Source organism: Oncorhynchus kisutch, linkage group LG1, assembly GCF_002021735.2.
Source record: "Oncorhynchus kisutch isolate 150728-3 linkage group LG1, Okis_V2, whole genome shotgun sequence".
Classification (NCBI taxonomy): domain Eukaryota; kingdom Metazoa; phylum Chordata; class Actinopteri; order Salmoniformes; family Salmonidae; genus Oncorhynchus; species Oncorhynchus kisutch.
The window spans coordinates 6,073,283-6,086,708 of NC_034174.2; the positions used below are offsets into that span (position 1 = coordinate 6,073,283).

Here is a 13,426-nt window from a genome sequence, read left to right on the forward strand (position 1 = left end):
AATGACCGCGATTTCACAAATTCGATGACAAAATGGTCAAACCCATTCAAAAGAGGAAGGGGACATGACCCAGAAGTAAAGCTCAAGGAGCTTCACATGTTATAGATGCCTTAGCTGCACAACTGGTGTCAAGGATTCAACCTCTGACCTCTGTATCTTGTATTAGGAGCATCCATAAGTACTGTTGAACTCATTTATGTTGTTGAGACACCTGTATGTGTCTCTCTGACCTTCTCAAGGCTGATGAGGAATAGCCGGGATAACTGAGAGGGAAGGGGGCTCTGTGTGTGTGTGTGTGTGTGTGTGTGTGTGTGTGTGTGTGTGTGTGTGTGTGTGTGTGTGTGTGTGTGTGTGTGTGTGTGTGTGTCTTTGTGTTTTCGGGTCAAAATGTCTTACAAAAATATGATTTTACATTTTAGCAGATTCTCTTATGCAGAGTGACTTACAGGAGCAATTTGGATGAAGTACCTCGCTCAAGGGTACATCGACAGATGTTTCACCTACTCGTCTCGGGGATTCAAAACCAGCGACCTTTCGGGTTACTGGCCCAATGCTCTTAACTGCTATGTTACCTCCTATCCACAAGACAGTAGAATTTAATCAACATTTCATTATTTCTCTCAAATGTGGTGTACACATTTGTTTACATCTTTGTTAGAGAGCATTTCTCCTTTAGCCAAGATATTCCATCCACCCTAACAGGTGTGGCATATCAAGAAGCTGATTAAACAGCATGATCATTACACAGGTGCACCTTGTGCTGGGGACAATAACAGGCCACTCTAAAAATGTGCTGTTTTTTGTCACACAACACAATGCCACAGATGTCTCAAGTGTTGAGGGAGCGTGCAATTGGCATGTTGACTGCTGGAATGACCACCAGAGCTGTTGCCTGAGAATTGAATGTTAATTTCTCTACCAACATTGTTTTAGAGAATTTGGTAGTACATCCAACCGGCCTTACAATTGCAGACCACACGTATGGCGTCGTGTGGGCGAGCGGTTTACTGATGTCAATGTTGTGAACAGAGTGCCCCATGGTGGCGGTGGGGATATGGTCTGAGCAGGAATAACCTACTAACAACAAAACACAATTGCATTTTATTGATGGCAATTTGACTGCACAGAGATAACATGACGAGATCCTGAAGCCATTCATCACATCATGTTTACTGGATGCTGAAAATGTCCCAGTTCTTCCATGGCCTGCATACTCTCCAGACATGTCACCCATTGAGCACTTTTGGGATGCTCTGGATCGACGTGTACAACAGTGTGTTCCAGTTCCCACCAATATAAAGCTCTGCCATTGAAGAGGAGTGGGACAACATTCCACAGGCCACAATCAACAGCCTGATCAACTCAATACTAATGAGATGTGTCGCACTGCATGAGACAAATGGTGATCACACCAGATACTGACTGGTTTTCTGATCCACGCCCCTGTGACCAACAGATGACCAACAGATGCAGTCATGTGAAATCCATAGATTAGGGGCCTAATTTGTTTATTTCAATTAACTGATTTCCTTATATGAACTGGAAAATCTGTAAAAATCTTTTAAATTGCTGCATGTTACATTTTTATTTTTTGTTCAGTATAATTACACAATTAATGAACTAATTAAGCCTAATATAGAATCACTACTTCATCACTAGGAGGCACAGACAAAAGGTTAACTATTTATTTTAGAATATCTTCATGGCTTATTGCATTGGACACCATGCTTTGCACAGTGAATATACTCTCACTTTGAAATAAGGAGTGTTTCTACTTCATAAAGTAGCCACATTTATTCCCCCCCCCCCCCTCTCTTGCTAATATGCACATTTATATCGAGTTAATTAAGTTGAATTATAAATGACATATCAATTAGTGATAGACAAGTTAATTACTATTGTTCTGATACTTTTAAACGGTGCTATCAGGCTTTTGGTAAAAACATTTTTTTCCAAGTGAACATGACACCCCACAAATCACTGTTCAGTGTTACCTTGACAGGGTGCTCCATTTCCAGCCAAGTATAGAATGTATGATTCGACTACTGCGCCGGTTTATTATAGGTCATTCGGTTTAGAACGTGGTTTTGAGGGCACGGTGAAGTGTATGGACTATAAGCGGATGGCCATACCGGTTGTACATTGTATTTATTTAGCTTTTTATTTGTCTAGTGTAATTGGATATGGTAGTTCTTAGTTAGCTCCGTCGCCTCATGCATCTCTCTCCCTCTCTCTCACTACAACTCCTCTCTCTCTCTCTCTCTCTCTCTCTCTCTCTCCCCAACCCCCGCTCTCTCGCTCTCTCTCTCTCTCTCTCTCTCTCTCTCCCTAACCCCCGCTCCCTCCCTCCCTCTCTCTCTCTGGTTAATTGGTACACTGACATCAGGATTATTTGTTACAGTTGAAGGCTCTATCTCCGACAATGTGGACATCATCCTGGGATATATAATTTTCTGCGACTATTTCCCAGTGATTTTTTTTTTTACATACCAAGCAAGGTAAGACTTGACTATTTAAAAACATTTGTGCGTAAATATGTAGTTGTTCTGCAACCTTTGGGTACGATATGAATGAATACAGACTTGGAGATGTGTCACAGCAAAGTGTCTCACTTTGAAATATTGTCGCTCTGATATTGACACGTGAAAAGACATTGTCGCCCGACAGAATCGCGGTATTTCTCAACTTCAAAGAACTGTCGGACATAAGATCATAGGACCATGTAACATTTCCACCGGTCACCGCGCCGAGCAGCTGCACCATGCTTTTACATCGTTACATAAATGCAGTAGGATAAACGGTTTCGTAACATGTTTACATGTTTTGAAAGAATTGTATCGTCTGCACGTGTTTTCTTTACATTGGACTTGTATCGCGAGGTGATATGTTTGCTTGCGTGTCTATTATGTCTATGATAGGCGATTGACTGGCTTAGAATTGGGAAAGCAACGGGAAAGTATGGAAGTTAAGTCGCGGAGCTGTGATTCTATCCTAGTGCTACAGAACACCTTGCTCTCTCGCTCGATTCCCCTTCTGAGGTTTTCCGTGGCATTGGCTGTGTCACTGTCCCTACTCCCGACATGTATATTTCACAGACATTAGTAGTTTATTGAGATTTCGCACACGTGATGTATCTATTGTTCTGCGGGGCTGAAAGACGATGGAGCGGCGAAGCACGAGGTCCCCCTGCCCGGTTGCCGTTCTGCTGTTTGCGTGACAGTCAGCACTCGTGCTGCATCATTCAACTCCAAACCTAATTGATCACAATCCCATTGATCCAATTATGAACTGTTTTGGAGAGAGGACTAATTTATACACGCTAGGCCCACTTGTTCTCCTAATTTTACGCTGTGTTTATTATATAGGCTACCTTACTAAATCATGGCGTTTCTGATTCCGTTATAAAATGTAGACCTAAACCTATCTATGTTTAAAAGTAGGACTTCAGTTAGTTGTAAATTACTCATTTTGTAGGCTGGATATGTATTTATATTTAGAACACTGCGATTAGGACCACAGTCAGAGCTCTGAGCCATAAGCCTTATTAACAGTCGGCATGCTGTTTGCAGGAAGATGTCATCACTGCGTGTTAATATGAATAGACATACTTCTGTAGCTAAGCTATTTGGAAATCATTGGCATGATTTTGTCAAATAACCTCTGGATAAAATCAAATAAAAAGTAAAAGCAGAATGAATGTATAAAGGAGGTGATATGGTTGTATATATGGTTGCTAGCGTGTCTATTATGAAACTCTTAGCATGGACATCACACACAATGTGTGTTTCTGAGTTCTGAGATTACGGTGAAAGACTCCGAGGCCTATAGAGAGGTGTGTGTGTGTGTGTTTATGTGTGTGTGTGTGTGTGTGTGTGTTTATGTGTGTGTGTGTGTGTGTTTATGTGTGTGTGTGTGTGTGTGTGTGTGTGTGTGTGTTTATGTGTGTGTGTTTATGTGTGTGTGTGTGTGTGTGTGTGTGTGTGTGTGTGTATGTGTGTGTGTGTGTGTGTGTGTGTGTGTGTGTGTGTGTGTGTGTGTGTGTGTGTGTGTGTTACAGCCCACAGTCTACCTATCAACCAACAGGATAAAAAAACATTCCAGTTACACAATCTCTGAGATTAAATGTAAAATGGGAGTTTCATCTGGAGGGGAGGAGGGTGGGTTTGTGACCACATACATTTCAAAGTACACAATATATTTATAGCTCAGACAAACAAGACATAACAATGCTGCTGGGTTTGATCCTGTTATCAGCTTGACATTACGCCCCAGTAAATTATTAGCTTGGAGGAAGGCTCCAGTAAGTTATCAGCTTGGAGGAAGGCTCCAGTAAGTTATCAGCTTGGAGGAAGGCTCCAGTAAGTTATCAGCTTGGAGGAAGGCTCCAGTAAGTTATCAGCTGGGAGGAAGGCTCCAGTAAGTTATTAGCTGGGAGGAAGGCTGCAGTAAGTTATCAGCTTGGAGGAAGGCTCCAGTAAGTTATCAGCTTGGAGGAAGGCTCCAGTAAGTTATTAGCTGGGAGGAAGGCTTTAGATGGTTACCAGCTGGTAGGAAGGCTCCAGTAAGTTATTAGCTGGGAGGAAGGCTTTAGTAAGTTACCAGCTGGGAGGAAGGCTCCAGTAAGTTATCAGCTTGGGAGGAAGGCTCCAGTAAGTTATTAGCTGGGAGGAAGGCTCCAGTAAATTACCAGCTGGGAGGAAGGCTCCAGTAAGTTACCAGCTGGGAGGAAGGCTCCAGTAAGTTACCAGCTGGGAGGAAGGCTCCAGTAAGTTACCAGCTGGGAGGAAGGCTCCAGTAAGTTGCCAGCTGGGAGGAAGTTATTCTGAACAGAATGATAAGGTAGATATACAGCTAATTGTATAGGCATAGTGCACGGAGCAGGTTGTAGTTTAAAGCACGCGGAGACTGTTGGGCCCTACAGTGGTACTATACTGTAGCTCTGAGGTGGAACAACTACGGTCTGCCTCACAAATGGCATTTTATTCCCTATATTTGAACAAGGACCATAAGGCTCTGGTCAAAAGCGAGATATTGATCTCGTCCTTAAGGGTAGTCACAGTGGCACCGGCTTGAGGCCTGCCATGTGGTTTCTAAGATTCAGACTAAAACTGTTGTTCTGTTTCTCTACTGACTCCTGGTGTCATACGCTGTATCACATGTTAAGATTAAAGATAGGAGAGAGAGAGAGAGATGTGTGTGTGTGTGTGTGTGTGTGTGTGTGTGTGTGTGTGTGTGTGTGTGTGTGTGTGTGTGTGTGTGTGTGTGTGTGTGTGTGTGTGTGTGTGTGTGTGTGTGTGTGTGTGTGTGTGTGTGTCTATATATGTGTGTGTGTGTGTGAGAGCTAGTTATACTGTTGCATGTTTTTCTGGATCCTTTTCCATCAATGTCACCGCTTCTCTCTCTCTCTCTCTCTCTTTCTCTCTCTCGCTTTCTCTCTCTCTCTCTCTCTTTCTCTCTCTCTCTCTCTGTCTCTCTCTCTCTCTGTCTCTCTCTCTCTCTTTCTCTCTCTTTCTCACCCCCCCTCTCCTTTCAGCTCTGTTTCCTTTGCTGCAAACTTTTCTCAAACTTTTTTAAATGTTCTCAAGAGATGCTGCAGTTTATACGTCAAAAAATGTTAGGCCTTAACTGCAGCAATAGAATAATTAATAATTCTAGAATGTGAACATTTAAGAGTCTACAGCAGAATAATGTATTATAATTCTAGAATGTGAACATTTAAGAGTCTACAGCAGAATAATGTATTATAATTCTAGAATGTGAACATCTAAGAGTCTACAGCAGAATAATGTATTATAATTCTAGAATGTGAACATCTAAGAGTCTACAGCAGAATAATGTATTATAATTCTAGAATGTGAACATTTAAGAGTCTAAATTAGAATGTATACTAGCATTCTAGAATAGAGACGCCAAACTGTTAGTGATGTGGTCCTACGCTAGTCACTGTTGAAGAATGGGCATATTGTCCCTCTGTCTCACTGTGCCAGAGTATGAGAGGAACAACAACATATTTCAAACCAGCCCAGGGTTTCTCAAACTCAGTCCTCAGGCCCACCAACTCATCATCCAGCTTTGATTATTTGAATCAGCTGTGTAGTGCTAATGGCAAAACCCCAAAACATGCACTGTGTTTTTTGGGGGTTAATTAAGTGCCTTGCTCAAAGGCACATTAAAATATTTTTTTCATCTAGTCAGCTTGGGAATTCTAACCAGTGACCTGGCCCAATCTGACCCAATGCTCTTAACCACTAGGCTACCTCCTGCCCTGTTCTTATAGGACTTTGGTCAAAAGTAGTGCACTAAATAGGGAATAGGGACTAGGGTGTCATTTGGGATGATGCCGAGGTCTCTTTTACATAAGACCGTCCCAGTTGGTTTTGGTTCTATCGACCAGAGGAATTTAGGTCAGTCTTAATTGATACTCAGACACATTTTAATTAGTGAGAGAAACATGCTGTCCCTCTCCCTCTCCCTCTCCCTCTCCCTCTCCCTCTCCCTCTCCCTCTCCCTCTCCCTCTCCCTCTCCCTCTCCCTCTCCCTCTCCCCATTACAGTAAACACTACACTCACAAAAGTTCCTGAAGAATAAAGACTCTCTCTCTCTCTGATGCAGTCTCTTAGCCTAGTAATTACCAGGTACTTTTAACCGTTGGACCCTGATGCTAAAACAAGATTTACTTCTTTTTTCCCCCCCATAATACACCGTAAAATAAATTTTAAAAAGAAATGCAATTTGCACTCACTTGACTTTAAATATTGTATTCTTTTCTTCTCTTATATTTGAGTGTTTGTTGATGCCAGTTTGCTAATTGATCAACACTGAAGTAAACTTTCAAGGCTGTGAACGTTTCATCTGTCTTCCTTTACAATTTTAATATTCCAATTTACGATAGAAAGAGGAAAACATTTTCCGTAATGGAAAACACTGATTGTGTAATATATTTATTTTCACCAATACGGACATAATTATATCTACCAAACACATCTATTAAACTCCTATTTTATAAACATGGCTGTCATTTTCCATTAAAAAGAACATGAATAGGATACGGTCACTGTTAGATATGGAAGGAACATATTTCTTTCATGACATTGTGCTATCGCAGATCATTTAGGAAATAAACCCCTTGCAGTCCAGTCCTCTTTGGCCTTCAAGCCTGTCCCTCTCCCTGGTTCGTATGTAAGTGAAAGGGGTAGTGTGTGAGTTTTTCGCCTAAGTGAGGGGAAGGGTGTGTAAGTTGAGGGTATAGTGCATGAGTGTGTAAGTGAGGGTTGAAGTGTGTGTGTGTGTGTGTGTGTGTGTGTGTGTGTGTGTGTGTGTGTGTGTGTGTGTGTGTGTGTGTGTGTGTGTGTGTGTGTGTGTGTGTGTGTGTGTGTGTGTGTGTGTGTGTGTGTGTGGCCTAAGTGAGGGGAAGGGTATGTAAATTGAGGGTATAGTGCATGAGTGTGTAAGTGATGGTTGAAGTGTGTAGCCTAAGTTGAAGTAGACCTCCGGGCCCTGTGAGATGCTGGAGCTCTATACCTTGAAGATAGAGGAAGAGATGCTGGAGTTCTAGAACACTAGAAGCTAGAGAAAGAGATGCTGGAGCTCTATAACTCTAGTAGCTAGAGGAAGAGATGCTGGAGTTCTAGAACACTAGAAGCTAGAGAAAGAGATGCTGGAGCTCTATAACTCTAGTAGCTAGAGGAAGAGATGCTGGAGCTCTATAACTCTAGTAGCTAGAGGAAGAGATGCTGGAGTTCTAGAACTCTAGAAGATAGAGGAAGAGATGCTGGAGTTCTAGAACTCTAGAAGATAGAGAAAGAGATGCTGGAGCTCTAGAACTCTAGAAGCTAGAGGAAGAGGAAGAGATGCTGGAACTTCAGAGATCTAGAACTCTAGAAGCTAGAGGAAGAGGAAGAGATGCTGGAACTTCAGAGATCTAGAACTCTAGAAGCTAGAGGAAGAGGAAGAGATGCTGGAACTTCAGAGATCTAGAACTCTAGAAGCTAAAGGAAGAGATGCTGGAACTTCAGAGATCTAGAACTCTAGAAGCTAAAGGAAGATAAGTTTTCATTCCAAAGCCCTTTGAGGCCTCCCAGGGATAACGTGGTGCAATGAAAGCTGCTAGAAATCTCTCTCTATCTCTGGCATCAGATTTGAGGCTTACAGGTTAATGACTTACCTCAGGGAACAAATGGAGAAAAGCCCTTGTGCATACGGAGCTTTATGACGTGTGTAGAGCAAAACTTGGTAGAGTGCAATCTGAGATATATTACTGGGATAACACTACACTGAAAGCCTGCAGGTATAATGCAGTAAAGTGTTACCATTACTTGTAATAGTAATTATTTCGGATATGAGGGGCAGGTCTATGACCATACTAAATGAGAAGAGAAATTCTTAAGGGTAGTGCACTATTACTGAATTGTCACGTTGAATCTTGGCAGTGTTTGGGGAAGCTACTCTGAAGGCATATACTGAGTGAACAAAACATTAAGGACACCTTCCTAATATTGAGTATTCAACACCTTTGTTATGGCAATCGTAAATAAGTTTAGATGTAGAAATGTGCAAGTCACATAATAAGTTGATTGGACTCTCTCTCACTGTGAATAATAGTATTTAACATTATTTGTTTATGTCTACAAATGACTCCACAAGTGTCTGTAAATTCCCTCAGTTGAGCAGTGAATTTCCCTTTGAGCCTGGTGAAGTTATTTACCGTTTGGATGGTGTATCAATAAACCCAGTCACTACAAAGATACAGGCGTCCTTCCTAACTCAGTTGCCAGAGAGAAAGGAAACTGTTCATTTCACATGAGGCCAATGGTGACTTTAAAACAGTTACAGAGTTTAATGGCTGTGATAGGAGAACACTGAGGATGGATCAACAACATTGTAGTTACTCCACAATACTAACCTAAATGACAGACTTTAATGGCTGTGATAGGAGAAAACTGAGGATGGATCAACAACATTGTAGTTACTCCACAATACTAACCTAAAGGACAGAGTTTAATGGCTGTGATAGGAGAAAACTGAGGATGGATCAACAACATTGTAGTTACTCCACAATACTAACCTAAATGACAGAGTTTAATGGCTGTGATAGGAGAAAACTGAGGATGGATCAACAACATTGTAGTTACTCCACAATACTAACCTAAATGACAGAGTTTAATGGATGTGATGGGAGAACACTGAGGATGGATCAACAACATTGTAGTTACTCCACAATACTAACCTAAATGACAGAGTTTAATGGCTGTGATAGGAGAAAACTGAGGATGGATCAACAACATTGTAGTTATTCCACAATACTAACCTAAATGACAGAGTTTAATGGCTGTGACAGGAGATAACTGAGGATGGATCAACAACATTGTAGTTACTCCACAATACTAACCTAAATGAACAGAGTTTAATGGCTGTGACAGGAGATAACTGAGGATGGATCAACAACATTGTAGTTACTCCACAATACTAACCTAAATGAACAGAGTTTAATGGCTGTGATAGGAGAAAACTGAGGATGGATCAACAACATTGTAGTTACTCCACAATACTAACCTAAATGACAGAGTTTAATGGCTGTGATAGGAGAAAACTGAGGATGGATCAACAACATTGTAGTTACTCCACAATACTAACCTAAATGACAGAGTTTAATGGCTGTGATAGGAGAAAACTGAGGATGGATCAACAACATTGTAGTTACTCCACAATACTAACCTAAATGACAGAGTTTAATGGCTGTGACAGGAGATAACTGAGGATGGATCAACAACATTGTAGTTACTCCACAATACTAACCTAAATGAACAGAGTTTAATGGCTGTGACAGGAGATAACTGAGGATGGATCAACAACATTGTAGTTACTCCACAATACTAACCTAAATGAACAGAGTTTAATGGCTGTGATAGGAGAAAACTGAGGATGGATCAACAACATTGTAGTTACTCCACAATACTAACCTAAATGACAGAGTTTAATGGCTGTGATAGGAGAAAACTGAGGATGGATCAACAACATTGTAGTTACTCCACAATACTAACCTAAATGACAGAGTTTAATGGCTGTGATAGGAGAACACTGAGGATGGATCAACCACATTGTAGTTACTCCACAATACTAACCTAAATGACAGAGTGAAAAGAAGGAAGCCTGTACAGAATAAATCATATTCTTGCTGTAAACCTCAGCAATTAATTTTAGTACAAAGTGTTATGTTCGGGGAAAATCCTATTCAACGCATTACTGAGTACCACTCTTCATATTTTCAAATTTCGAAGTGTTGTTTTTTGTACCAGTTCATAAACCATGTGCCATGGAATCAGTACATCGAAAATCTCTTTCCATTTAATTTGAAACCTGTATGGCGCAGCTGTCAACACGTATGGCGCAGCTGTCAACACGTATGGCGCAGCTGTCAACACGTATGGCGCAGCTGTCAACACGTATGGCGCAGCTGTCAACACGTATGGCGCAGCTGTCAACACGTATGGCGCAGCTGTCAACACGTATGGCGCAGCTGTCAACACGTATGGCGCAGCTGTCAACACGTATGGCGCAGCTGTCAACACGTATGGCGCAGCTGTCAACACGTATGGCGCAGCTGTCACGCACTGACCTTAGTTATCTTTGTTTTCTTTATTATTTTGGTTCGATCAGGGTGTGACGAGGCTGGTTTATTTAGTTTTTGTATTGTCTAAGGGTAAGCATAGGTGTTTATATGTCTATGGTTGCCGGGTTCTCAATCAGAGGCAGCTGTTTATCATTGTCTCTGATTGGGGACCATATTTAGGTAGCCATATTCCTTGGATATTTTGTGGGTTGTTATTCTATGTTTAGTTGCCTGTTCTGCACTAGTCATATTAGCTTCACGGTTCGTTTAGTTGTTTTGTTCATTGTTCTTTCTTTAATAAAGAAGTATGTACGCTTACCACGCTGGGCCTTGGTCTCCTCCTTACCACGCTGCACCTTGGTCTCCTCCTTACCACGCGGCGACTTGGTCTCCTCCTTACCACGCTGCACCTTGGTCTCCTCCTTACCACGCGGCGCCTTGGTCTCCTTCTTACCACGCGGCGCCTTGGTCTCCTCCTTACCACGCGGCGCCTTGGTCTCCTCCTTACCACGCGGCGCCTTGGTCTCCTCCTTACCACGCTGCGCCTTGGTCTCCTCCTTTCCACGCTGCGCCTTGGTCTCCTCCTTACAACACTGCGCCTTGGTCTCCTCCTTACCACGCGGCGCCTTGGTCTCCTCCTTACCACGCGGCGCCTTGGTCTCCTCCTTACCACGCTGCGCCTTGGTCTCCTCCTTACCACGCTGCGCCTTGGTCTCCTCCTTACCACGCTGCGCCTTGGTCTCCTCCTTACCATGCTGCGCCTTGGTCTCCTCCTTACCACGCTGCACCTTGGTCTCCTCCTTACCACGCTGCACCTTGGTCTCCTCCTTACCACGATGCGCCTTGGTCTCCTCCTTACCACGCTGCACCTTGGTCTCCTCCTTACCACGCGGCGCCTTGGTCTCCTCCTTACCATGCGGCGCCTTGGTCTCCTCCTTACCACGCTGCGCCTTGGTCTCCTCCTTACCACGCTGCGCCTTGGTCTCCTCCTTACCACGCGGCGCCTTGGTCTCCTCCTTACCACGCGGCGCCTTGGTCTCCTCCTTACCACGCTGCGCCTTGGTCTCCTCCTTACCACGCGGCGCCTTGGTCTCCTCCTTACCACGCTGCGCCTTGGTCTCCTCCTTACCACGCTGCGCCTTGGTCTCCTCCTTACCACGCTGCGCCTTGGTCTCCTCCTTACCACGCGGCGCCTTGGTCTCCTCCTTACCACGCGGCGCCTTGGTCTCCTCCTTACCACGCTGCGCCTTGGTCTCCTCCTTACCACGCGGCGCCTTGGTCTCCTCCTTACCACGCGGCTCCTTGGTCTCCTCCTTACCACGCTGCGCCTTGGTCTCCTCCTTACCACGCGGCGCCTTGGTCTCCTCCTTACCACGCGGCGCCTTGGTCTCCTTCATATGACGACCGTGACATTTTGACAATTCCTTTAAATCGACTTTGTGGCAGGCAATCAAGTTCACTACCTTCTCCCTTTTCCACGTGGCTCGTCCATTTTTGTGGTAATGCTGCACACAGTTGGTTATAAGTTTGGATTGAGTAGACATTCCCAAATATTTTCAATATTTATGTATATGTGACTCGACAGTCTATTTTCATCATATTATAAATATAATAAACATTTAAAAAATATATATATCCATAAAGACTGTTTTTTATTATTAATCTATTTGAGTTTAACATTTAACATTTGTTGTAATATTTGTTCTACCTTTTCTGGAGAATAAAACTGAATTTGTAATCAGTTTTGAATAGCTTGTTTAATAAGGGCAACACTTTAAACAGCATATCATTTTCAATTAGTCGGAAATGAGAAGTTGTAATCTGTATGAAGGAAAAAACACAATTTTTTTTAAATAATCTAATAATCTTAAATAATCCATTTGGGGTTTAAGTATAATTTATGTACGAGTGAAGCTTTTAGTGAGAGGTTTAAAGCTTTAATATTTAATCACTTTAGCCCCCCCAAACTCAAATGCATTATATAAATAGGCACTTTTAATTTAGTCTGTCCTTGCATTCCATTTAAAATGAAATAATTTTTATAATATTTTGAAATGAGTCATCTGGTGTAGGCAGCGACATTAGTAAGTAAGTAAACCTTGACTGGGCCAAAGAGTTAATCAATGTGCATTTTCCATAAATAGACACGTATTTACCTCTCCATGGTTGCAGAATCTTATCTATCTTTGCAAACTTTTCTTTTGAAATTAATTGTGGTGAGTTCATTTATATTTTTTGAGATGTGAATATCAACTATGTCTACTTCACCATAATTGTATTGGTAAACTACAAGTAGTAGTGTAAACACTGTGTATTTTAATGAACCAATAAGTAATATGGTACACTTGTCATAATTAGGTTTTAGTTCAGAGCGGCCAGAAAAGTGATCAAGATCTTCAATGAGACCGTGCAGCGATCCAGTGTTTGGCAAAAACTTGAGTTATCGGCACTTTTTTTGTTTTTATCCCCTGTATTCCTAAAACCTTGATGATCTAATTTGAATAGTTAGCATTTCAATGGCCATAATAAATAGATATGGAGACAACGGACAGCCTTGTTTTACTCCTCTTAAAAGCTCAATACATTTCTGAGAAGTAACCATTATTTACTATTTTACATCTGGGGTTGCTGTACATAACTTTAACCCATTTTATAAGAGATTCACCGAAATGAAAGTAATCCAGGCATTTATATATAATTTCTAGTCGTACTTTATCAAATGCCTTTTCAAAATCTGCTATGAAGACCAGGCCTGGTATCTTTGATGTTTCATAATGTTCATTTGTTTCAAGTAATTGTTGTATATTATCTCCAATA

General features: G+C 42.1%; 1 protein-coding gene across 4 annotated transcripts in view; it reads left to right on the forward strand.

The window, feature by feature from the left end:
- Window positions 1-2,000: 2,000 nt before the first annotated feature.
- LOC109884912 (poly(rC)-binding protein 3) overlaps window positions 2,001-13,426 on the forward strand; it is a 154,476-nt gene continuing 143,050 nt past the window's right edge. The window contains exon 1 of one of the 4 annotated variants that reach the window (XM_031800042.1): window positions 2,001-2,498. The gene's annotated coding sequence lies outside the window, so the exon portion shown is untranslated. The remainder of the gene's footprint in view (window positions 2,499-13,426) is intronic. The other 3 variants (XM_031800234.1, XM_031799618.1, XM_031800702.1) reach the window with 3 other exon arrangements.